Source organism: Manis pentadactyla, chromosome 7 (genome assembly GCF_030020395.1).
Source record: "Manis pentadactyla isolate mManPen7 chromosome 7, mManPen7.hap1, whole genome shotgun sequence".
Classification (NCBI taxonomy): Eukaryota; Metazoa; Chordata; class Mammalia; order Pholidota; family Manidae; genus Manis; species Manis pentadactyla.
The window spans coordinates 1,048,275-1,074,527 of NC_080025.1; the positions used below are offsets into that span (position 1 = coordinate 1,048,275).

The 26,253-nt window shown below is 46.6% G+C and overlaps 1 long non-coding RNA gene across 2 annotated transcripts in view; it reads left to right on the plus strand.

Annotated features, from left to right (window-relative positions):
• The window catches only part of LOC130684403 (uncharacterized), a 127,688-nt gene that overhangs the window by 11,705 nt on the left and 89,730 nt on the right, over positions 1-26,253 (plus strand). The window contains exon 1 of one of the 2 annotated variants that reach the window (XR_008998649.1): positions 10,511-10,706. The exons of the other annotated variant lie outside the window; for it this stretch is intronic. This is a non-coding gene — a long non-coding RNA (uncharacterized LOC130684403). Of the gene's footprint in view, positions 1-10,510; positions 10,707-26,253 lie in introns of those variants that run through there. 2 annotated transcript variants of the gene reach the window in all.

Here is a 26,253-nt window from a genome sequence, read left to right on the forward strand (position 1 = left end):
TGAGTGACAGCAGCCAGGGCGAAGAGGCCACATGCTGTGTGACGCCAGCTCTGTGACATCCTGGAAAAGGCCCAACTATGGGGACAGCAAGTCAGGGGTCAGCAGGGGCACAGGTGGGGCCCAGAGGGTTTCGGGGTGGTGAGCCTGCTCTGTGTGACCCTGATGGGGGCACACATCATCACACATCTGTCCGAACCCCCAGGATGTGCAGCACCAAGTAGCCCTGATGTGGGCGGGGGGGCTCTGGGCGATGGGGACGTGTCCGGGCAGGCCCATCACTGTGACAAACGTCCCATCTGGGGAGACATGGATAACGGGGGACAGAGTGTTGGGGGGCATCTATATAAGGGTGTATAAGGGAATTGTTTGTACCTTCCTCTCAGTTTTTGTGTGAGCCTTAACTGCTTTAAAAAGGTTATTTTTAACAAATTTTTTTAAAAAAGAAAGAAACATGGGTGGCCGAGAAGATTCCAGTGCAGGTGAGGGGAGCAGGCAGGCTGGGGCGGCCCATCAGGCTCCAAGATAAGGAGACAGTCTCAGGTGGGTGAGGAGGATGGATGTTTTTATGCCTTATTACAGGTCAGAGAGGTGAGGACGTGTGCTTCCAAGGATCTTTTTAAGTGGGAAAGGGCTTTTTTGTGATGTTTGTTACTGTTAGTGAGACAGTCACATCTGACTTTAAAATGCATCACAGTATTAGCTTGGTAAAGTGAAAACCTAGCTCAGACAGGAACAGAGAAATAACCAACTTCTGTAATGTGATCCTGGAAGATATATTAGAGAGTGTGATTTATATTAAGGTGTTTATTCCACAAACTCAAAACTTACTTTCGTGTTGATTTTCTGATTCTTCAGTGTACCTTGCTGTGCACAGTGGGGGAATATATGCAAGAAAAAGTGGATAAAGAATTTTAAAAAAGCAAAGAATACAGAGTGCAGGAGGTCAGGAAAGTCAGAATCTCTGGGACCCCTGTGCTGTCCGCGAGGCCAGGCGGCGAGGCTGGGTGGGGCCCTGGAGAAGGGAGAGCTGGGCTCTGGCGGAGGAGGGGGCGGTTAGGGACGAAGGAGCCGCGTGCTGGCCCGTGTGGTGGGCCGGCTGAGTGGGCACAGTGGGAGCGTTTGCGTGGCATTTCCACAGGTGGATGCCATGCCCTCCCCAGGGACCCGTGTCCCCCACCAGGAGTCAGAGGCAGCTGACGCTCCGGCTCCTTCTCTAGCCTTGAATCTTCTGGGAGGGAACTCTCCCTGTGCATTTCCCATGATAAGGACATGAGTATGATAAGGACGTAATGATAGGGCAAATACTTAGGCAGAGAAACAAATTAGTTCAGTGTTATAATTTGCACAAAGGGGCGCCCTCAGCTGTTTTCCAAAAGGAGGCATTGCACTTGCTTGCACGTTGCGTCCCTGCACTGGCGGGGTGCAGCCTCTCCGCACTCTGCTTTCCCTGGACACGAAAGGCTTGTTGACCAGGCCCGGGGAGTGGGCTCAGGGTCTGGGCAGAGGGTGAGCTTCTGGCTGCCACTGGTGAATCGGGGGGCCTGGTGTGCTGCCCAGGGCTGATCACTGGGGACAGTGAGGCCGAGCTGGTGGCGGGGATTTGTGGCTGCTCCGAGAGGACGTGCCGTATAAGCTGCCGGCATCTTGGTCCCACCCAGACCCCCGCAGCTCCTGGGCCCACGTCCCTTGTGAGCTCCCGGGGCGCACTGCGCACTCCCCCAAATGCTGGGCTTTGCTCTGATTCTCGGCATCCTCCGATTCATCAGTTCAGACCCCCGGGCTCCTTCCAAACACCCTGTTTCAATGTCTAGGGATTTGCCGAGACTTTGCCGGCGTAAGGCGATCTGTCACACTGATGTGAATGCCTTCCTTCGGACATTACCTCCCACAAAGCTCCCATGTGGCCATAACGCGTACTTGAATATTCATGCATAGACTTGCCCATCTTCCAGTTCATTTTCTAACACTCTTGCTTCTGTGCAAAGCTGCTTTATTTTTTCCCTGTTGTTCAGCTCACTTCCCTCTTTATTGGGGTAAATGAATCCACTGTCGTCGGCTTGTCGGCTCGTTCCCTCTGCACAGCGCCCTTCTCTGTCATCCTGCACTTCTCTCTGCTTCCCTTGTCCTTATGGATTCTGATTAGGCACTTTTTGAATTTGAAAATAAAGATTCACAGATTCATAATAAAGGGCCCTGGACGTGAGGGCGGATGTGGGTGTGTGGCAGTGGGCGTCCTGTTCCCCCCCCCCCCCCCCACAGAACCCATGCCCTTTCCCTCCCGGGCTGACCTGCTGGCAACACCTTCTGTTTCAAGTCGCAGACAGATCATGTGAGGTGGCCACTGAGTGCACACAGGGCAGAACCGCTGAGCCAGGGGCGGTGCCCACCAGTCCATTAGGTGCAAGAAGGGCCCCATTTCCAGGGCTTCCCCATCTCCAGGGCACCAGTGCCTGTGTTCCCTCAAGGGGAAGTCACTCCTCCTCTACGTGGAAGACAGTGTCTTCTTCTTTAAATAGATTAATTGTATCTTCTTTTCATGCTGCTGATAGGGATTTGAGCTAATCAAATCTGACCATGTGCCTGCAGGGCCTGCTAGGAGAACGTCATTGTAAAATCTCCACAAATCAAGTCTCCCGTCTCCCTGAAACAGGCAATATGCTGGTTTCCCATCGCCCAGCAAATTCCTGCCCTAATGCCTTGAAGGTATATTTAGGAGTAAAACAAAATGCTTGAACAGGAGCTCTAGAAATGAGAGGCTTTGTCTTGAAGTTAATGCTTGGTCATGCATAAAAATCCCTGGATACACACGTGCTTCATCCCCAACAAGGCCGATTTATGTCTCCAGCCCTTGCGTGGCCTCACAGCCTTTACATGTCCATTCTGGCTGGGGAACAAGTTCTGGCTGTAGGCCTTCCGAGCTCACCTGTCCACCTCTGGCTGCTGCCCTTTCATCCCCGCAGCCCTCGGCCTGCCCCCGAGTCCGCCAGCCCTGCCTCAGGGCCGCCCTTTCCCAGAGAGCCACTTGGCTCAGCCCAGACTCAGCCCCCGGTGACCGTCCCAGTGGGGCCTTCCTGGGTGACTCTGCTCAGTGTTTATAACCCACAGCATCTTGTGGCATATTATAAAGTCTATTATGTTTCTTTTATTCCCCTATCCTGCACTCAGATACACACTCTAGGAGGGCAAGAAGTTAGTCTATTTAATTAACTGGACAATTACTGGCAGTTTCTGGAACAGTGCCTGCTGTATGGTAGGTGATCTGTAAATACCAATGTCTTGATTGGGTGAGTGGATGATTGCTCCACACGAGGATAGCTGTCGAAGCTGGGGTCCATTTGGCTCCCTGAAATTCGTCACACCGAATTTCAAAGACTGTTTTTAAGATAAGGGGATAGACTTTAACTGATTTCTTTAATAGTACTTGTTGTAAATTACAACCAAAATATGTGTCTGGAGGTTTACAGATGAAGAGTCACTGTTATTTGTCTCCAGAAAATCATTTCCTTATCTATGTCTGTTGTTTTCTCTGAAAATAGCACATTTAATAAAGTTGGCTTGTATCGTTCTGGCTTTTCCAGTTGATTCACTCCCAAACTATGGTGGGAATGAATGTTTACACAAATAGGTTCTTAATGACTTTCTGCTGTACAGAAAGCATGGTTTTTGCTTAAGTGTTATTTTTGTTTGGAGACACTAGCATATGGGCTTTGGAGTTTAATCTGTGTATGTTATGTTCAGATCTCGGCTTGGCCCTGCTGGCTCACCCTGGACAGGGTATTTTATGGCTTTTGAGCCTTGTTTTTGTCACTGGGAACTAGGCGATCATAATAGTTACTACCTCATGATGTTACAATGAGCAAGTGACTTAATTTTTAAAAGTGTTCCTCACTTTTCCTGGCTCATAGGAAACAATAAATGAGTATTTTTATGCTCGGGTATTGAAACTGGGTTGTGTTTTTTTGTGACTTCTGGGAGACAATTCTTCATGGTTCTCATGCTTTTATGCATTTCTTGCAGGCAAGGCATTGAGAGCATTGATAGCTTTTATTCTAAACTATCTTTTGAAAGATGCTTATATGGCAAACAGCCTCGGAGGCGCCCCTGGAGCAAGGGCCAGAGCTGCTCACCATCTGCCTTATGGAAGGTTATGCCTCCCCCGAGGAGTAAAGATCAGGTGGGCTTCCTACCCGTTATAAAATTTGGAGGATCTCTGTGCCTGAGGCCCCTCTCCTTAACCCCTGAGTGCGCAGGTGTCCCTGGCCCTCCTTCTGGACTTGGGGCCTCAAGGAAGCAGCGCTGGGGCAGAGGCTGGCCTCGTCTGGTCTTCGCTGCCTCGCAGTCCTCCGGAGTTCTTACAGGTGGTTCTCAAAGTGGAGCTTCACCAGGTAGGAGTATATGGGGACAAATTATCCAGCTCTGACATTTCCATATTTGAAATGCAGTTTAATAATTGAGAACTGCACCAAATGGCTTTATCATGACATCTCCTTTACTTTCAAATTATACGAAAATAGCTTTACTCTGTGTGGTATGTAAATGTTTCATTATTATGATGAGGCAGTACCACAACTCCTTACAACCCAGTGAAGACAGAAAATCACAGGTTCCTATTATGTCCTATTCTATAATACGATCCTATTAAATAAGTTATGGAGGGGCATGTGTTACCGTAGCAGACAGTATATTTATGCATACATACCATGCCACCTCCTGTTATACATAACAGGCTTCTGCTTTTGTAACAGGTTCCCATTATTGAAAAAGAACTCATCCATGCTCGGGCCATGCAGTCAAAGCCAGAGCTCTAGGAGGTCTGTACATGAGAGGCAGCTGTCAGCCGAGCCTCGGTACATTCTGACTGTACAATACCACATCTGCCCTGCCTCCTAGAAGCTAAAATGAAACAATTTTGAGAAATAGATACCAAGCTGACAGTGGGAAGGGTCTGGCGCAGGCCCTCGGGTCTTAACCTGTGCCTCAGGGACTGTGTGCTGAGCTCTGGCCACGCCCGCTGTTCCTTGCTGTCGCTCCCATCCTCTCTCCCTCACCCTCTCTCTGTCCCACCTGACATGAGTCACAGGAACAGTGCCTTCTGTCGCAGAGCAGCGTCTGTGTTCCAGAGTGTGTCTGTGTGCAGCAGACACGTTGGTCCTTAGGTAGACCAGGGACGGTCGTGTTATGGGTGTGCAAACCAAGGCCTGCAGACATGGCAGTGCTTGGATGTGGCCATAAGCTCAGGGTCCTTGGTGCTGAAATGCACATCAGGTTCATTGATTCTCTCTGAAAATGACCGGTGGTGCCCACAACCTCCCAGCCAGATGTCAGACCTCAGCTTGTGCATTTACTGTTGTGAAACTCCTAAAATTTAGAGCAGAATTCGAATAGAATGGACTTTCCAATTTTGTCAAGAAATTCTTTGACAGGGAGTCCACTTTTCACATGGGAGCCCTTTTCACATCCCTGCCATCTCCATCACATTTTCTGCAGGCCGGTGGCCTCCTGGCATTTCACTGGGGCCTGTGGACACTGTTTCCAGAACTTTACCCAGCTTAGCTGTGTTTTGCAAATTTTTTTGGTATATCAGTTTCTTTTGAAATACAGAATTCAGACGAAACCCAGCATCTCACTTTCTAACTAATTAGTCTTATGTAACAAGATCTATTATCCCTTTTACTGGATACATAATTTCCAATCTAAGAAGCAATTGGTTTTTAAGAAGCAAAAGATTTCATTAACTCATAGAATTATATAGTCAAATACACAGACTTTTCAAATTATATACATGTATCAACATACACACTGATGACTTCGTATGGTATTAGCGTGTGGTATCTTTGCAATGCATACATCCTCTTTCCATCCCTCTCCTGTTATGGACTGGATTGTGGCCCCCAAAATTCACATGTGTGTGACCCCCCAATGTGACTACATTTTGAGAAAGACTGTGAGGGGGTCATTAAGGTAAATGAGGTCATCAGGATGAGCCCAGTCCAACAGGACTGGTGTCCTCACAGGAAGAGGCAGAGACACCAGGGACTCACTCACACAGGAGGACGGCCACGGGGGAGACAGGGCAAGGACACTGTATATGTGCCGAGGACAGAGGCCTCAGGAGTAACAGCCTGCCCATGCCTGACCCCAGACCTCCAGTCTCCATGACTGGGCAACAAGAAACATCTGTGTGTTGAGCCCTGTCCTTGGTGCTGTGTTACCATGGTGACAGACAACGTTCTAAGCACATGACAGCCAGGCTTATGGCCAGCCCTGAAACTGGTCCAGACCACAGACCACAGACCACAGATGACAGCTTTCCAAGATCGACAGGCAGAAACGTCAAGAAGGAGAGACGGTCTCATCGCCCACCTCGTGGAGCTGCGGGATTGGTCCTTCTGGTGGTCACTGTGTACAAGTTCATCCCAAGTGAGCTCCTGCTGCCATCACTGAGTATGGGTGAAGGGAGCTTCCTTTTTCGCTGCTCAGTAACTTCTTAAAGGGCCACCCTGCCTTGTCCACGAGGGTTAGTGATTCCTCTAAAGGTGAGCACTCTTTCAGGTCCCTTGGCCCGAGTGGTGGTAGGAGCCCTGCTGTCCTGGAGCGGAGCACCCCCCTGGCTGCGCTCAGGACAGCCATGAAAAAGCTGCAGGGGACGCAGGACCCACCGGTGAGTCTGAGACTCCCGCGCCGTTGTCTTCGGAGGGTCTGTGAGGCCCTCGGGTTCTGACTGGCAGGAGTGCAGCAGAGCCTGGAACCATGTGCCCCCTCCTCAGAAAGGCGTGTGCCACAGATTTCCCATTCCATCAGGAAAGGCAGTGCACAGAGACTTCTGAAATGACACTTTCTTCAGGGGCAGAGCCAGAGTATCTCAAGTAATTACAATGTCATTTTTCATTAAAAATATCTCTTAGTTGGCATTTATTTACAGCTTATTCACGTAATGCTTTTTCTTTTTTTAGGGAGCAGAATTAATTGAGGTATTAGAAGTGGCCGTGGTCTGAAGGGAGGAAGAGACAAAATAAGGCAGCTTCCTGGGCGGAGCTGGAAGAGGTGGAGGCTGCAGCCGCGGGCGGGAGGAGGCTGGCAGGGGGTGCTGGCAGGGGTCTGGTCGGCAGGGGTGGAGGGCGCGCTGATCTAGGCCCGGCTGGCCCAGAGATCTCCCTGTGCAAGACTGTCGTGTCGGCTCTGGGCTGCGAAGCTTGTGTCGGCTGTTCTGAAGACAAGAAGGAAGGTGATGTAAGGACACTTGGGGAAAAGGACAGAAGGTATTTTAATATCCAAACATTATTGCCCAGAACCAGGTTACAGAAAAGTGGGCACGTCATCTAATGGATCTCCTTAAGAACTGACCATGGTCTGGGCTGGTTGGCGGGTTGCTTGGCTGTCTGTGGCGTCTGCTTGCTACACTGCCCAGTCCAGACTCCACCCAAGCCTGTGTGATTCTGAGATCTCACCTGTCACTCCCAGGTCACCCTCAACTCTGCCACCCCTCCTGCCTGGAGCAGGCTGCATTTTCAATGACATTATTGAAAAACTAGACACCTAGTTAATTTCTTTTATGCTCAGTGTTCCCAATGCACATTCAGGAAGTAAACACCTCCTGAGGCAGGCATTTCTTTGCACCTGTAAATCAGGTGGCTGTCTTTGGAGATTATTAGTTCTATTATGTGGCAATGTAGGTGGGAAGTAATTTGCTTCCTTTGTTGTTTTGATCCATGTTGATCATCCTCTCCAAGTTGAAGTTATTTATCCGAACAGCGCAAGTGAAGAACTGGGAGGAAGGGAGATTAAAATAAGAAGGATGTTCTCTGCTTTAAGAATGTGGCACCGAGCAGGCATATCTTATGAGATGAAGCTGAGCTGCAGAGGCCTGGGAGGACGAGGGATTAATTAAAACTCACAGGCATGATGGGGAATTTAAAGTGTGTTTGTAAACTATTTTCTCCTCTTCTTTTTTTAAAGATACTTATTAGCAGACAATCAGGCTGAAAGGACAAAGGAGAGTTGATAAAAATCTTTAGACAGACTTGAAAACAACTCTATATTTTCTTGGGGGCTCCCATGGGAAGAGGACGTGACTGAAATGTCAAAAGTGAATATATGCATATTTTTAAGTGCTGACTGTGTACATGGGACGGCCAGACGCATCTGGCCAAAATGAAGAGAGGAGGTGGTATTTCTGGGTCATGTCCTTACTCAAGGGTCAAGTTATGATTCAGAGCTTGTTCTGTGCCTATAGTGTGCTGTTATAATTGGCCAATGTTTCTTTTATTTATTCTTGTAAAAAAAACTGCTCCAGTGTGCTGATGCGGTGCTTAAATAATTGTGGTGATTGAATGAGACAATTTTGGTAAAAAGCAGAGCAGTACCGGGCATTGCTTCAGGACCATCATTCTTGTCTGGGTTTATATCCTCTCAGGGAGATAACCATGCAGTAGGAAAATTTGTTTTCTTTTTTTTTTTTACACTCTGAAGTCTACTGGATATGAGTCCTTAAAAGGCCACTCCCATATGGATCCATTTCTGTCTGAATTTGCAGTGTCTGACCCAAGGTAGGTAGGTGCTCGATACATGTCTTAGAATGAGTTGATTAGTAGGCAATCCTGATGAGTGGGGAGGAAACCCAGATAAGTATTTTTTACCTTGCAGAAGCCCTGGGTAAGCAATATAGTGCAGTGATTCAGAGTTTGAGCTCTGTAGTTGACAGGCCGGGGATTCAATCCTACATCTGTGGATCGTTAACTCTATCCTGGAATAAGTTACTTGAATCCTTGGTCCCTCCTTTACAAACTGGACATGCTACCTCTACCTTGCTTGTAAAGGTATACCCGCCTCACACACTTACTATTCTGCGTCTTTTATATATTTACTTGGGTGCGTATCTTCCTTCTGACCTGCTGGTGCTTTAGCCCCAGGGGAGCATCTGTTCAGGTCACTGTTTTATCACCAGTACTTAGAACAGTCAGGATGACAATTTATTGAATGAAAGACCCCATAAGCTGTAATAGGGTGCCTGACAGAGTGCCTGGTGCCCAGCCGGCCGCCCTGAACTGATGTTAGGACTAGCCCTCTTGTTTGCCTCAGTAGGAGTACTAGTCAGGATATGGAGGAGTACAAAGCTGAAATTTTATAGATTTTGCTACACACATAAAGTTGAAGTGGGTTAAATGTGTATAAGGTTACACATTTGTTTATAATACACATATTATAAGGATTTGTTTATAATACACATATTAATTGCTTTTATGCAAACCAGAACTTTAAAATGAAAGTATTTGGAAATAGTTTGTTCTCTTGAATGGGAAGTTTAATCATTGCTTCTGCCATCTTATATTTCTGTTAATTGAGTTTCCAAATGATCCTTTTTACATATTAAAAATCATCAGACAAAGTCCACTAATTCTGTTTCAAGTGTTCCACACTGTGAGCTCCTGATTCCAGTTTGAGCAGGATTATAAATTAGAAAAATGATTTGATTTTTTAGGCCACACTATCTCTAAAAATTTAGGTTCTTGACTCTTACATCATTTAGCATTTCTACTGTAATTTTTAGTAGGAAAGCCCTACATATTGGGTCCCTTAAAATATTGTAAATGTGCAGTTTAGTACCAATTTCTGATGGGAAGGAGAGGATAACGACAATCACTGAGGCTCTCATTACATTTTAATGAGGCTTCTACCTTTCAGTTGGGTGAGCATTGCCTGTCTGTTAAATGTTATCTGTCTACACATCATTTATTCCTTGACTTTTAGCAGCAAGTGTTATTGTTCCACTGTGCAGTCTGAAAAAAATCTTCTGCATAGGGAGCAGTTGAAAGAGAAGAACTGCATTATTTGGCTATTTAAGAATGACTCAGTTATAACAATTGGCTACATGATATCTAAGGCATAGTTTCTGTGTTTATTAAAAAAGGAGTTACTCCGGCAATTATATAAGGAAACTGACCTGTTATATTTGAGCTGAGTATATTATTTTTTATTTTTGAGTGTTTGTTATTTTTATGCATTTTCTTTAATTTCCCTTTCCTTATTGGTCTTCTAAAACCTGTTTTCTAGGTTTCATATTAATTGATGATGACTGAATCCTTTGGTTGATAAAGCAGGCAATGTCTTTAATATGTTGAGGGCATGATAGAGACAGGTTTTATTTTTAATAAAAAATTACTCCACAATATAAACTCACATCCAAATTCCTTCGGGAATATGCAGACCTGCCTTGCAGAGAGGCCTGTGTCCACTCTGGTGGGGCCCAAGAGGAGTTTGGCTAGTTTTCTAAAACAGCCACAAACTAGACACAACACCTACCGCCAATGCAGTTATGACCAAATCCCTAGGTTTTTGTCCCGAAAAACGCCGCAAGATCCCTGAGGAGCCTCCGCCATGGGGAGGCGGCTCACCCCGACTCCTTTAACATCCTCCCGAGGGACCAGGGCCCGCTTGACGGCCTGGCCTGGTCTGGAGGAGGCCCCGTGCCTGGCTGTCCCGTGGCGGTCGGGGCGTTTCGGGAGATCTCGCGAGTCTGAAGGCAGCTGAGTCCACGAGCGCAGGAACCGCGCGGCCGAGGCTTCGCCTTCCGGGTCCATAACCGCGCGGGAAGCCCAGACGCCAGGTCCTGAGGCAGCGTGGCGTGACGTCACGGCGCTGCGTCTTCCCGCGTCATCTCCGCGTCCTGTCTCCACGCGGCCTTCGTCTCGCGGCGTGGCGAGGGTTCTGTGAGTTCGCGCCCTGAGGGGCCCGGGGTTGGGGCTCGCGGGCGGGCGTCCGGGGGGAGCGAGGTTCCGGGGCCCCGCTTGGCCGCGGCTGCCCCGCGCCGCTCCGGGATGAGGGGCCTGCGCCGGGCGGGCCGCCGGGCCTCAGGCAGCCGGGGGCGGGGCCCAGGTGCGGCTGTGGGGCGCCTGCGGGCGGCGCGGGCCGGGGACCAGCGCCCGGACGCGCGCGCCTCGTCCCCAGGACCGTCGGGGACAGGACGAGGGCCCCGGGCCCGAGGGGGCGGTGTCCGAGGGGCGCGGCGCCAACTCCCTCGCCAGAGCCTCCCCCGGGGGCTGCTCCCCGGCCCCGAGCCGGCGTCCCTCCGCACGCCGTCCCGGCGGCAGGCGTCCCCCTGCATCCCCAGCCCCAGGTCGCGGTGGGGAGCCTGGGCGGGCGCGCGCGCCGCTCCTTCCTCCAACTCCCGTGGCCCCGGGACCCCCAGGCACCTCGGGCGTTCCCGGCGCCCGACGGTTTGGTTCAGAGACGTGCCCCGCCGGTTCGTACCGTCTTCTGGGCGTGTTTTGCACCCCTGACAGCCTTCCGTCGTCAAAGCCGGGGAAGCAGAGCCGCGGAGGCGTCCCCTTGGGCTTCCGCCTCGCCTCGCTCCCTCCCCGGGACGGATGGGAGCTTACCTCGAGAAGAGCCTGATAGGTTCATCAGGCTACCATAATTAAATCATAATTTCGACACAGAAGCAAAGTTGGTGAAATTACCAGACCAGTTAATTACCTCAGATACATTTTTTTTCTCAGATACATTTTAATTGTAAACTGTTTAATACACATTTATAAAAGTTATCCCAAGGTGACACTTCATGGGGATGTTTTGCCGTCCTTGGCGACTGTGGTGATATTTTCATGTCTTTTGCAGCTAGGCATTCGGTCTGTTTCCCGACTCCAGTTCCTAAGACCATGCTCGCACGTTCTCAGGACAGTGGGGGTAGGAATTGCTCCGTGCTTCTGAGTGGTGTGCGTGCCTGTGTGTGTATGTGTACTTATGTGCATATGGTGCATGTGTCCATATATGTGTTTGATGCATGTGTTGTGTGCACGCCTGTGGGGATGAAGGGGAGGAGTATGTTTCCAGCCGCGCAGGCGCTCAGGAGACAACTTCTGATCGAGCATAGTAGATTTTGAATTAGCTGAATGTACACTTAAGCATCTTTGCCTCACCTTAAGTTTTCTGAAGTAATTTTCACTTAAATGAAAATGCATGCCTTTTTTCTAGATCTTGTGCAGTTTCCTCACGATGAATTGAATGTAGGGCCTTATGAATGGAATGTAGATAGAAAATTATGTAACCTATCCGTGTGGATGGTCTGCTCTCCTTCTGCATGAAGTTCCTCCCTGCTCCATGGCAATTGGAGCGGCAGGAAGTAAGCTTTAAATTACATGAATAAATGGGCAAAAGCGACACGGGAAGAGCAAAGCTAGATACAGCACTGGGAAAGCAGCCCTTATTTCTCCCGGACGGTCAGATTGAAGCAGGATGACATGTCACACTCAACCCCATGGCATGAGGATTCTTGGGGATACAGCCAACAGCAGCAGCAGGAAGAAAGTTCGCGTGTTGAAGACAAGGAAAGCAAAATTGATGGAAAGACAGAACCAGCCCCTCTTTTAAATTAAATTCAGAGATACGCAGCCAGATTAAATTCCTCAGGGACGTCAGGTGTCCCCTTAGTGCATTCTAGCTCCTCTGCTGAACTGTCTCATAAATTTGATATCCACAGGCATTGTTTCTTGACCCAGTACTCATGCTTCCAAATTAAACAACCAGACACACACGCACCACTGTTTTCCTTTATGATTATTATAGTATCAGTGAGCACAATTTGGGGTATTGTCTTTGTGTTGATCATTATTTGGACTACAAATTTCAGAGGGTTTAAATAATGAATTGGTAAATTGCTCTAATCCTAATTCTGCCACATCTATGCATACTATCCCCTCTGTTCATTCTGAAACAAAATTATTCACAGTAGTCAGGAAGTCAACATGAGTAGAAAATCATTTAATTAAGTGTGTAACCCTATTAACACCACACTGATTGATTATATCCACTAGGTTTTTCTTTCAACCAGCTTAGCTGCTGTCAAGAACAGAAGGCCAATGCTGTGCAGTAATTCAAAGTTAATAATTTATTGGTTCCACTATTTTATAGTTATTAAAATTCAGATGGGGAAAGGACACAGTGTGTATTCAGACATGCTGTTTGTGCTCCTCTGTCTGTGCTTGGCTCCGGCTCCACCATGCAGCCTCTGTGCCATGTAGGAACATCACCCCACCTCTCCAGTGGGGATCCTGGCATCAGCTGGATATCGGAGTTTATACTGAGCCCGGCTCTGTGAGTCTGCCGTGTCCTGCATGCTCGTCCCACACAGGACGTTCTGTTAAGCCGTGCTCAGCCTGCGCTGATGCCCAGAGTCCCATCTTTCCTTACGCAAACCCTAGGGGAGAATTGGCCAGATAGTACGCCAGCGACCGCAGGTAGTGCTCATGGTTCAGTACATGAATATTTTTGCAGCAAAATGAGTTGACAATGATCAGTCACTAGAGTAAAGAAAGATGTAAACTGCTTCGTGTCATAAAGGCCAGGTTTGTCACCATCTAGTCAAAAAAGTCATGTTTGGCTTTTAGAACTTCCTGAATTTCAGAACTGTGAATAAGGAATCTTGGGCTTGTGAAAGTTTATTCTACACAGAAGCAAATTGAACACAGAATTTATGTGCCACACTTAAGGTCACACAGCTAGTCAGGGACAAACTTGGAATTTGAACCCAGGCTGATTTCAGACTATCATCTGTCTATCTAAATGTAATATGTATATTTTTTACAAAAATCCCCCTTTTAAAAATAATAATCTATAGTTTTTAAAAGCTTGTCTCTAAAGGAAATGATAAAAATTTGTACCATAATAAGCACACTATTCTGCACTGTACTTCAAAGACTTACTAACAACTTATTTTAAATATTTTTCCACATTTCCGTAAAGGATTTCCAGTGTGCTTCTCTATGGCTGTATAGTATCTGTGTGTCCGTGAGAGAGAATTTGGTGAAACAGTCCTGTAATAGTTGTGAGGAGGCACCATGACCTTTGCACAGTGACATAGGCAGTGCTGCTGTCTAAGGCCCTTCTGCCGTTTGCTGCTTGCACACCAGGCCGAGGCCCAGCCTTTGCTTCTCTGTGGGACGGGAAGCAGAGGCGTGTAGGAGGACTTCGGCAGCCGTGGGAAAGGAGCCGAAGCCTGCCCTCACATTGGGACTAGAATTGCCAGTAGAAAACACAGCAAAAACAAAAGTGCCAGGAAAAACCAAAGGAATGTCATTTATGATATTGGAGTGGGAAAGTTTTTCTATCAGAATTTTGAAGCTATAAAGTAAAGCCTGATAAACATCTAAATAATGATGCTAACAAAAATATATAACAACAGTTCTTCATGGACAATAACAAATGGGGGAAAATACTTATAAATCATATAAAAAAGCTAGTTTAAGATAGGAACAATTAACAAAAAAAGTGAGACTTAAAAATACAGACATATACTCAGCCTCATTCATCATGTGAAAATGCAAACCAGTTGTCTTCTGAAGCAATAAGAAAAATAAAACCTTTACATCTAGGCATGCCCATTAGGTAGGCTGCAGTTTAAAAAAGCTTGTCTCTAAAATAAATAGTAAAATATTAAATTGTCAGAAAAGTACAGAGGCCAGAGGAACTTTTTCTATCATTATCATCTAATCATGGAAAAAGTCAAGAGACTCTTCTTTGAATTTTCATCTCTTATGTATGGACGACAGAATGAACATAGATTTAAGGGTTTTCATAAAAAGTCTCTTCATGTGAAGTGTTTATTTTGATCAGTTTTGTGGCATATTATCTGAACATCATCGTTTGTGAGTTTGATGACTCTTGAGATTCCTGGTATAGAGTGGGTACCCAATATATTTAAGACCTCACATCTTTTCTCTTTAAATTTCATAACCACTTCCCAATTTATAATACACTTTTCCATGCTCTGTCTCTTGTTCTTCCTTGATTATGCCAGAGGCCAACCACTAGCTCTCAAAGGCCACATGACTGAGAAGTTGCTGACTTCAGGAAACCAGGGAAGCCTTCAAGGGAGCGACTCTCCCAGGTCCCCAGGCCCCGCCGCAGTCCTGTGCGAGGCAGGCACATGCCTCCCTGAGCAAGGCTCGTGCTTATCCGTGACCCAGTTTCTGTCGGGACCTGCGTGAGAGTGGTTGTGTTAAGATCCACAGAGTGGATATCTGCATACAGATTTCTCATGTCACCTTAACTTGGGTGTACATTTTTGTTTTAAAGCATTTTTAAAAAATCTAGGTAAAAATGAAGATTTACAGGGACTTTTTTCCCCAAGTAGTTAATCACAAGACTTGTCAAAAATTTCAACTCAGTGAAATGGTAATTCCGAGTTGCAGTCACCCATTCCAGGTTCCAGGTGTACTGGCCTAAGTCGTTTTGTTTGACTCCAGAGCAGGAGTCTCTGTGAGGAAGGCCCTACCGCTGTTACTCTTCTTACCTTCTGGACAGGGCTGTTCTGTTGCAGGGCTTAAAGATGATGCGCTTAAGGTGCCAGGCTGGGAATGTGGGCACCCAGTCTCAGGGCGACAGTACGCAAGGCAAGGCTCCTGGTCACCTGCATACCAGCTTGGCTGGGCTTGGGCAGTGATCGCTACAGAGGCACCTGCCTCCATAGATGTCGCCTCATGCACAGGGATGGCTGAACACATCTGACCCCAGAGAGCTTTGGAGAGTGGGCTACTGGCAGCTTGTATGCTGGGACTTCTTGTCATAAGCTGTCACAAAGACCTAACAGCAATGGAAAGATTGTATCAAATCGTATCTTGATGAGAATGAGGTTCTTTAGTTCCTTTTTACCCCCAAAAAGAAATTTCTAGTTCATAACAGTAGAAAGTGTCCTGCCTGTGCAATCTAGGCCTTGAGTTTTATTCTAGAAAAACATGAGCTGGTTGTTACCAACCGAGGCAGTAACCTCAGCAGCCCAGCAGGACACCAGGCCTGAGGAGGGTCATCTGGGCCATGCTGGAGAAGATTCCAGAGGCACCAGCATCTTCTCTCATTCCCCAAGTGCGTTGCCTGCTGCCCTTTGGTGTCACCTGCCAGCCATTCCTTTGTGCATGTTTGCCAGCCTCTTATGGAAGGAGAGATGGACTCACATAAGGCTCTCCAAGGATGTGCGGGCTACAGCTCATGGCTGAGCCGTGTGGTCTCGGACTGTGGAGAAGCAGTTAGGGAACCAATGATAAGGCAATTGGTGAGTCCTGTGATGGATGCAGCGGGGACTTCCCACCACAGCAGGCAGGGGTGACACATCCCTACCGTCTGGCCTGCTGCTCTTTCCCTCTCACAAATACACAGGAGTTCTAGGATTGTTGCCAATTCATTTTTAAGTAAACATATTTTGGACTAATTGTAGATTTGTAGAAAATTTTCCCAAGTATTGAGACTTCTCATATTCCCCAACTTAGTTCCCCATTATTAGTATCTTAATTAATGCAGTACATTTGCCATAGCCACGGACCCAGTGCGTCACTATTACCTGAAGTCCACCCCTCGTTCTGTACCCACCAGCAGTGAGCAAGAGCTGTTGTTTTCCACTCCCTTGTCAGCCGTTGGTGTTGCCCTGTTACAGATGTTGGCCGTTCTAATAGGCACGTAGTGGTGTCTCTTTTGTTATAGTTTGCATTTCCTTAATGATATGCCGAGCGTCTTCGTGTTCTTAGTGGTCATCTATCTTTGGTGAGGTGTCTGTTAAGGTATTCTGTCCATTTTTTAACTAGGTTGTGTATTTTCTTATAGTTAAATTTTAGGAGGAGTTTGTGTGCTTTTTGGATACAAATCCCTCATCCATCTGTGTTTCATGAATGTTTCCTCGCAGCCCATGCTCGCCCTGTTCTTCACAGAGATTCTTGCAGAGCAGCAGTCTTTAATCCTGATAAACCCGGCTGACCCATTTCCTTTCATGTGCTTTTGCTGTTGTATTTGACGCTCGTCACCAATCCCGAGGCACCCTAGGTTTTCTCCTGTTTTCTTCTGGAAGTTTATTGTGTTGCATTCACCTTTCTGTCTGCCAGTTCAGGGGTCCCCAAGACCACCGTCAGGCTCAGGAGTATACTAGATGTGTACTGGGTCATGAGGCCGGCACACTCAGGGCTGCGGTGCGGGTGCGAGCCATGGGAAAGGGGAGCCCAGCCACAGTGCGCCCAGCCGTCCCCTCCTCGGAGCCATGTGGATGGCACCCGCCCCTTCCAGGCAACTGTGTGTGACTGTGGGCATTGCCGACCAGGGATGCTCACCTGAGCCTAGTGTCCAGAGCTTGACTGGGGTGGCCCTGAAGACATGTCTCACTGCCCACATGGCTGACCTCAGCCTCCACTCCCTCCGCCTCAGGCCCCACCTACACCTCTGTTCAGTACGGAACATCTGGTAGGGCCTTGGGCCCTCAGGAAAGCAGCCACTTGTATGAGGCAGGGCCTTCCAGGGGCTCTGGGGTGACCTCCCTGGAGCTGGGCAGGGGGCCAGCCCTTTCTCTGGATGAGGTCTGTGATGCACTCTGAGTTAATTTCTGGGTAGAGTCAGGTCTGTGCTTTTCAGTTCATTTTTTTGCGAGTCACCATCCAGTATGTCCGGCACTGCTCACTGCAGAGACTGTCTTTTTTCCATTGAATTGCCTTTGTTCCTGTGTCAAAGATCAGCTGGCTGTGTGTCTACCTTGGGGCTCTCTATTCTGCTCCATCAACCTGTGTGTGTTCCTTTCCCAAACCATGCCATTTTGATTGCTGCAATGTCTGAAGTCACCTTTGTTCTTCTCAGTGTCATGTGTTTTAAGGACTTTTTTCTTGCCTTGTAATCTAATTTAGTTTGAACTTGAGGGTGCCTCACACCTACTGAACAAGCCTAAGAGATCATTTTCTCCCTGTCTTGCACTTTGCCATGAGCCTACAAGTATTTGAGCTTTGCTCAGCCTTTTGGTTGGCGTCCCTCAGGAAATGGAAGTTTTAGAGTAATTCGCTGTCACGAGGCTAGTCTAAAGCTTGGGAGACTCAAATTGCTGTGCAGGAGACCCAGTGGTGGGGTCTCACACTGACCGTGGTGCAGCATGACTGTCCAGTGGATCTTGCCGCATTTCCTGTGGACCCTGCTGGGTGTTCAGTTTGCAAACAAGAATTATCTTTCTTAATACAGCTAGATTCAATTTCTGTTGCTAGCAACCAAGAGCTCTATGCAAATTGAATTGAGAGTGGGTGCCATTGTCAGAATAAATAGGGGAAATTGGAATTGGTTATCCTGTTAACCTGTGAATGAAATCAGGGACAGTTTATTTCTCTTCACCAGCGGGCATTTGAAAGTCCATGTTAGCGAGCAGTGAAACAGCCTATTAAACTGTTAGCTACAGTCTCTGGTACATTGCTGGTGGGAGTGTAAAATGCAATATCAAAAATATTGACATGTGTATTTACTGTTGGGCCCAAGAATTTCACCTCTAGGAATCCAGTCTGAAAATGAAGTCCAACTATATGAAAAGAATAAGTACACATCCTACACTGGAGGATTTATTTGTAATAAAAAATGGGTTTTCTAAATGACTCAAATCTAGATTTACATCAGCAAGGTACTGTTTGAATAAAGAATGATATTTCCTAAAATTAGAGCACTGTGGATTTATAAAAACTAATGAAGAACATTTACATGGATTTATATGATTTTAGGTTTAATTATGAAGTGAAAAAACAACTTACAGACTATATATATGTTAGTGTATGTATGCATCTGTCTATATACATACATGTAATTCCTGTTTAGGTCTGTTAAATAAAACAAGAAATTCAAGTTGGCAAGAATGGGAACAGGACTCTCTGCTTATAACTTTTTATATAGTTTTGAATTGTGAGATGTAGATTTTTTTACATACTCAAAAATAAATGTAAACCTATATACCTGTGTCCTGCATAGCACAATGTAAGCGTATGTATATATACACACACCCAAATGAAGGAACGCACATCTGTTCCTGCTTCCTCTCTTGTCATGTCTGTATGTGTTTACACGTGTGCAGAGCCTGCTGTCCTCTCTCTATACCTTCTCTTTGCTGTTTTGTAAATGGTTATTGATGCTGGCTGACTTTACCAGTTATTCTGTAGCTAAAGATATGCAGATGGGTCCTCACTGGTCACTTACCTGGGCCGTGGACGGTCACTGCAGCCATACAGATGCATCCTGCCTGGCCACTTACCTGGACTGTGGACGGGCACCACAGCCACCTTTGCAGCCTGATGGGACCTGGTGTCTGTCCTTTGTGGAGGGTAAAAGCTGCTTTGTACTTTGTACAAGGCTGTGTCCTGCTAGGTGGAGGGATGCTGTCCCTGTGACCTCGCTCAGGCGAGGGAGGATATGGAGGGCGTCACAGCTGCGTCTCAGTTGCTTCCTTGTTTATGCCTGTGTGGAACTGAGCACTGGCCCCTTGTGGAGGCTTGTCACCCACCCTGCGTGCAAGGCTACGGGGAGACCAGGAGGGAAAAGGAGGAGGCCGTCTGTCCTTGTCAGCGCTGCACAGTGGCGGTCCTTCCTCTGCGAGGAGGCTGGTTCCACTCTGAAGCTTTGACACATCAGAACCCGTCCTGTGTGTAAGGACCCCAGCCCCAAGTAGCCCAGCGCCACCACCTCACAGGCTGGACCCAGCTCTGCCAGCCTCCTTGCCCACAGTCACAGCCATGAACCCAGGCTCCTCTCGTTGTCCCCAAGTCTGGGGGTAGCTGCGCCTACTTCCATGCACCTGCATGCCCCCGTGTTCACACCGGGCCTCTCAGAATCCATCCAGCACTCTGTGTTAACGAAAACTGCTGTCAGGTAGGGCCTGACTGGATCCAGAAGCGGTCATGTAGGAAGCATCCTTACTCTTAGGAGCCATGTGCTGGAATAGTTGGTGGTCAATCATGGTGGCAGAGCTTATTTTCAGAGGTTCTGTGACAACAAAACTTGGTGTGTGTGTGTGTGCATGTGTGTGTACATATATACATATGCACACACATGCGTATGTACTGTGTGTGTATTCAGTGTACATATGTACTCACGCATACACACACACGTACCTGTACTGTGTGAGTGTGTGTCCGTGAGTGGTCGTGTATAACAAATACAGTAGATGTTAAATTGTTGAGCCTAGGGGATGGTGTATACGTGTTGCATTGTAACATTTCGGTGTGCAGGGACATTTCCACAAGAAAACTTGGGGGAATGTCCCCTTATGGTGGCTTACTGTGGAGAGCCCGGCTGCGGGAGAGGTGTCATCACAGCCTGACATGGCTCTAGGGAGCCGAACAGAGCAGGGTGAGGCCAGACGGCGGAGTGCGTGCAGAGTGAGGCCGGCAGGCCCAGCACGGCCCCTGACGGCGTGGGGCGGGGCTTCAGGAGTGAGGCGGTGCCCTGTAGCCTGGCTACATTTGTGAGACGGGCAGAGCCAAAGCCGGCTCCTTTCTCCCTGGTCATGCAAATGTGTGCTCAGCTGGACATTTGCAGCATTTCGGATCTGTTCATCCCAAATGAGCAATCAAGCATCACCATGAAAGGCAGCCTGGGTGGTAAGAGCTCAGGGGCTGTTGGGGCAGAAGTCGCATCATACGACTGGCAACTAAGTGGGGAGCAAGCAAACGGACACTCAGGCTGCCCTCGCCTGGCGTTGACAGTCACTGAGCAAAATGGCAGTCCTTGCCAAGCAGGGTTGTAATAAGAGTAGCCTTCAGGTTGCAGGAAAAATGGAAAATAACACGTATGTAAATTATCAGAAGTCATTATAGGCTCAAGGGCTTCCAGGATTCCTGATGAGGAATATCTGATTATGACTTAAAATTCATCTTCGGTGCTCTTCTGAAATGGTAACGTGTAAGCAAGTTATGCTCTCTTAAAAACCTCAATTACAGTTACCCCTCACCGTATCTTCCTGCGGTTTTAGATATGTGATCCAGTTTAGACTCTGATTGAGGACCTACCAGCCTGAGCTGGTTTGTTATGTAGGCCCTACACTAAGCACCTAGGAGGCCAGCTGGTGTTTTCTCAGTGTGCTTTGTCAGGCTGTGTTGTAAAAATGTGGAGTGAAGCATACATTCTGCCCATCGAGTCTGATTTTGTCAAGGTGAACAGTTACTCACATATATGTGAAGTGATCTGAGGTGAGTGTATGCAGAATGGCTACTTCCTGCTACAGGCACATGGATGCTGGATGCAATAAGAATTTAAAAATACTGATCTCAACCCAAGACATAGGAAAGGAAATTCCGGAGTGCTGGGTGTGAAGAGAGAATTGGCAGTTGGGACAGTTAGTAGGGGCTGATGGCTTTGAGGTCCAAACTGGGGTTTGATACCAGATGGAACCCTGAGGGCTGGAACTGGAGTCTATGACTGTTGGATGGAAATGTCCACCCACAGAGCTAGGAAACTTCCACCAGCAGGCCTGGAAGGGAAGCGTGGATACTTATCTGCACCTTCACCTTGGACACCGAAAGCATCTCCCAAAGGCACTCAGTAGCGAAATAATAACCTGTTCAGAAACGAGCAACAGACTTAAAACACTTCTGCCAAGGAAGGCCTACATGGAGTTGACAGGTATATGCAAGATACTCAGCATCAATAATCGCCAGGGAAATGCAAATCAAAACCACAATGAGGCGCCCCCAAACCTGTTAGAATGGTCACTATCAAAATAAAAAGATAACTGTTGGCAAGAATATGGAGAAATTAAAACCCTTGTGCATTAGGCATGAATGTAATATGGTGTGACCACTGTAGAAAACAATATGGGGTTTCCTTAAAAAATTAAAAGTAGAATTGCCATATAATCTAGCAGTCCTGCTTCTGGGTCATCATCCAAAAGCATGGAGATCAGCATCTTGAAGACAGATTTGTACACTCATGTTTCACAGCAGCATTATCCCCAGTAGCCAAGAGGCGGAAGCAGCACAAGGTGCCTCAGTGGATGGATGGATAAACAAAATGTGGTCTGTACATACATTGGGATGTTCTGAGCCTTAAAGAAGGAGGGAAATTCTGACACAGAATATGCAATATGGATGACCTTGAAGGCATGATGCTCAAGGAAACCAGCCATAGGACAGCTGTTGCATGCTTCCCGACATATGCAGTGTACAAAATAGACCCCTGGAAGCAGGGAGGAGAATGGTGGTTGCCACATCTGGGACAAAGGGACCACAGTGTTCCTTACATGGAGGTCCACTCATACCTGAAGAGGGGGTAATGTTTTCTGATTCTAAACTTATTAGTTAGCTAACACCATTTAAACCTGGAGTCTCAGTATTTCAAGAATAAATATCGCAGAGAGGAGGAAAAATAGTTCTGGAGACAGTTTTTTAAATCTCTAGGCGGTGCCTGTGACACTCCTGTGGAGTGTCAACTTCTCAAGCGTGGTTGCCATTTACACAAGCGGGAGAGGCCTCGCTGGCCTGTTCCGTGCACCAGCCTTCCGTGTGCAGCTGCACTGCCCATCTCATGCGGGAACCCAGTCAAAGTCAGCCTTTATGCCTTGTCTCCTGCAGCCCACGCTGCCCTGTGATTCATGGCCTGAGCTGCTCTCCGTGACGCACCTTCCTGGAGCCAGTAGGGATTTGTGCTCATATAATTACATTATGGCTGCTTCTGCATAAACACCTTTTCTCCTCCTATCAGTCCCTGACCTGCAACCCCCTTGATGCTCATTTCTTGTCTGTTTGTGCCCACTTCTTACAGTGCCCTTAGAGTGTGACCGTCGATCGGGTGGGGGCTTGTGACATCTCTGTTACAGACATTGTGATAAATACATTTGTGTCTTTTTAGACCGCAGGCCCAGGGGGCGAGTGATTGTTTCTGTTTGAACTGGCAGTTAGATTTGTATGGCTGCAGCACCTGGTAAAGTGCCCAGCACCTAAGAGATGTTTGATTAGCATGATTTTAAAAGAATGGTTGAATGGAGCCAGTCCCCAAGACAGAATGTAATCTGGAGGTAGACTGTACAGAAAGGGGTGAGCATTAACTACCTGGTCCCCACAGTGGCCCATGAGAATATGACGTGTATGAGCAGATTACAGATGTCAAGGCTCAGACATTGGGAATGGCTTAAAAACTGCAGTGTGAGGACAAACCCAATCACATCCCTTTATCATCCATTAAAAATGTCATGTGTGATAAGATATTAAAATTGAAGGCAGCTTAACATATACTGTATCATAAATATAATAAATAGGCTTTGCAATAGTCCTTTGTATAATTAACTCATTATACTAATGCATTTGTGCTAATGTTTGTGTGACCGTATTCTAAATAAGAAAATTATTTATTCCCGTATCTGTCTACAAACATGTGAAAAGGCAGTGTAACTAAATCATAATGGTTGTGCTTGAGCCAGAAAGCTCATTTAACACCAGATTTGCAGAAGAGGCTTTACAATCAGGAAATAACTCCAGTGGCTCTTACTCATTATCGAATCTTAATTCTGTCACCTAACCTGTTAGAATCCTTATCTTTGAAATAGAGTTCATGTGTCACAGGCTTATAATAATGAATACGCAAAGTGAGATGTGTTAAAATACAATATATTCTATACATTTTTTTAAAATCTCAAATTTTTAAATAAGAAGTTATCTCAAAGATGTCATACCGGACCATCTCAGCTTTGATATGAGTAGAGCAGGTAAGAATAGCTGACAGAATTTTCCAGGTGACAATGTGGAAGCTCATTGTATCTGCCACTAAAATGAATGCAAGGCAGGGGGGTGGGAGACATGGTCTCATGCCCCATGGTCTCAGTGGTGTGACAGTACTTGTGTGTGTTTGTGTGCGTGTGTAAATACATATGTGTGTGCGCACACACTGTGTTTTGAGCAGTAAGTCTGCTGAGAAGTGGGATGCATTCTTCAGGAATGGTCTCGGCATCACTGAATGAAATGGCACAAGATGATCACAGCACCCAATTTTAAATAATAGGAACTACTTTATGAATTCATCTTTTCACTTTAAATTTAGGTTGTTTAGAGGCTTAATGAGGTTCACCAGACACAAAATATCAAAAGATTCTGGCAGATCAAAGATGGGTTCAGTCTTCTGAACTGGCTATTAATAAGGATACAAAGCACTCCTGAAAATAATCTCTTTACCTTTATGTCCAAACTATGGAAATACCAAAGTTCAGAAATGAAGGAGGTTGCATTCATTATTAGGTGGTTTAAGAGAGAAAATGATAAGTCAGTGTCAGACTATATTTCTCTAATTCTAGGGAATTGCCATCTTTTTATTGTTGCATCTAAGGTTACATGAGCAGGTGTTTACAAACGTTAGCTTTTATAGGGCTGTGTGCAGTGTGCATAGGCATACGTGTGTGTGTGTGTGTGTGTGTGTGTGTGTGTGTGTGTGTGTGTGCGTGCACATGCGTGCATGTTAGGAACCATTTGCCATCTTCCCAATAGGAAGTTTTATAATTTGTTGTTCAAATCTTATTTTATTGGGACAGAATTTACTCCCTGTCTGGGAGTCATTTTTCATGTTTCTATAAATTTTTAAATAAAAACCAATTTGATGCAGTTTTATAATGTATTTGTAATGAATTTTATCATAATCCCATTTTGTTTTTACTATGTTCTACAAACCTGTTTAAAACTTGTAAAGGTGCATACAGACAGTAGGAAGGCCCTGGGAGAATCTAAGTGGACTCACAAAACAGTGATAAGGAGAAAATCTTTTTCACCTTTTGCCCTTAGTATGAAGATGTCCTCTTGATCCTCTGCCAGATCACGTGTGACATTAAATTAGTACGTGTCTGTGTCAGACATTTCACTGTATTAGCCGATTTTTTTTATGTGAACAAGGACTTCTTGTATGAAGTAGTGCTAATAGCACCCTAGTTTTCTGAGTGGGAAATTAAGCCATAAACAGATTAAGTATTTTGCCCAAGAAAAATAACTAGTCAGTGGCAGAACCAGCATTGAAAGCCTGTTACCTGCTGAACTGTATTGTACCCTCAGTGTGTTCTCTGTTTACCTCAAACCAAAGGGCAACAACAACAAAAACAGATCTTGAACACATTCACAGAATACTTGAGATCAGTCCTTAAAGAGTCAATACTGAAGTGTGCCGTGGTGATGAGAAGGCCTCTCTGAGCCAGGTGTTGTCTGCAGTCATGTGTGACTTAATACAGGGTATGAACTAGAGAGGCAGATGATCATACGATGTGGGTCTCCATTGAGCAGAGAAGTCACTGCTGTTCCTTAAAGGTGGGAAGCCTTCCCAGCAGTACCCATGTCTTCTATGCTGTCATGATTTTCTTTAGAAGTCCTGGACTTCTGGAAGCCAACTGTTTAGTACTTCCCAATAGGACATTTTGGGGGGCATTTCCTCTGGGATGGGACATGCAGGGGCACCTGGGCAGAAGGGGTGAGGCATGGGCTCTGGCCCCGGGTGGGAGCTTGATGGCGTGGGAGGAGGCATAGTGGGCGCAGTGCTGCCTCCTGCACGGGTTTCCCCAGGGTGGAATCAGGAGACATTTGGTAGGGCTCACAGGGTTGCAAGAACTGCTCAGGAAGTCTCGGGCATCCTGTGCTCTGCTGCCCTGTGATGCCTCCCTGTTCCCCACGCCTGTCTGCATAATCCACTTGAGACCTCAGGGTCCCTGCACTGATGCGCATCTGCCCTGCGGACAGCACGGTGCCCCTGTTGTAGTCAGAGGGGATTGAAATGCCCTACATATTGGTGAGACTGAGTGGCCGTTGCACCACTATCCCACTGCTGTTTGGTGTCTTTATGATTTCTGGAAGTGTCCTTTGGTACAGTGCATGAGCTCTGGTCCTTCGGGAGTCCTCCTCATCAGAGATATGGGGTCCTCCCCACCTTTGCTTCTCCTTACCTGTATTTATCCTGTACTTTTAGTCCAGGAATAAGAGTACCTTCCTTGACCAAGATAGCTGAAGCCAAGTGTTTATCACCAAGTTTTATCATCAGTCTTGATCCAAGAGAAGCATTAGTCTTATCATATTGCAAAGCATACCTGGACCCCCAGACTTAGTCTCAGTGACTTATAAATAAGTCTGGGGGCCCAGGAGTCCTTTGCAATATGATAAGATTAATGCTTCTCTTAGATTTCTCACATATGGTTTATTGGTGGTATCACCAGCTACACCAAGGGTCAGATCCAGAAGGATCAAGATTCATTTAAAAAAGTATTTCTGTGCCATTTTCCTGAGTTTAATTCTGATTATCAGTGCAACTGTGTACTTCATTTGTGACTATGAAGTCAATACTTTTCATGTATTCCTGTCTAGCCTGAGATGGAATATGAAGGGCAGAGAGGAAATGACAGGGTACCATGTCCAACTTTTAATCTTGTGAGAAGTTTGAAACAGATGGCCCATTTGAATAGAGATGTTATATTTCTTATGAAAATAAATTTTACTCCAGGCAAACATTGTGGCACTTGATAGTGACTCACCA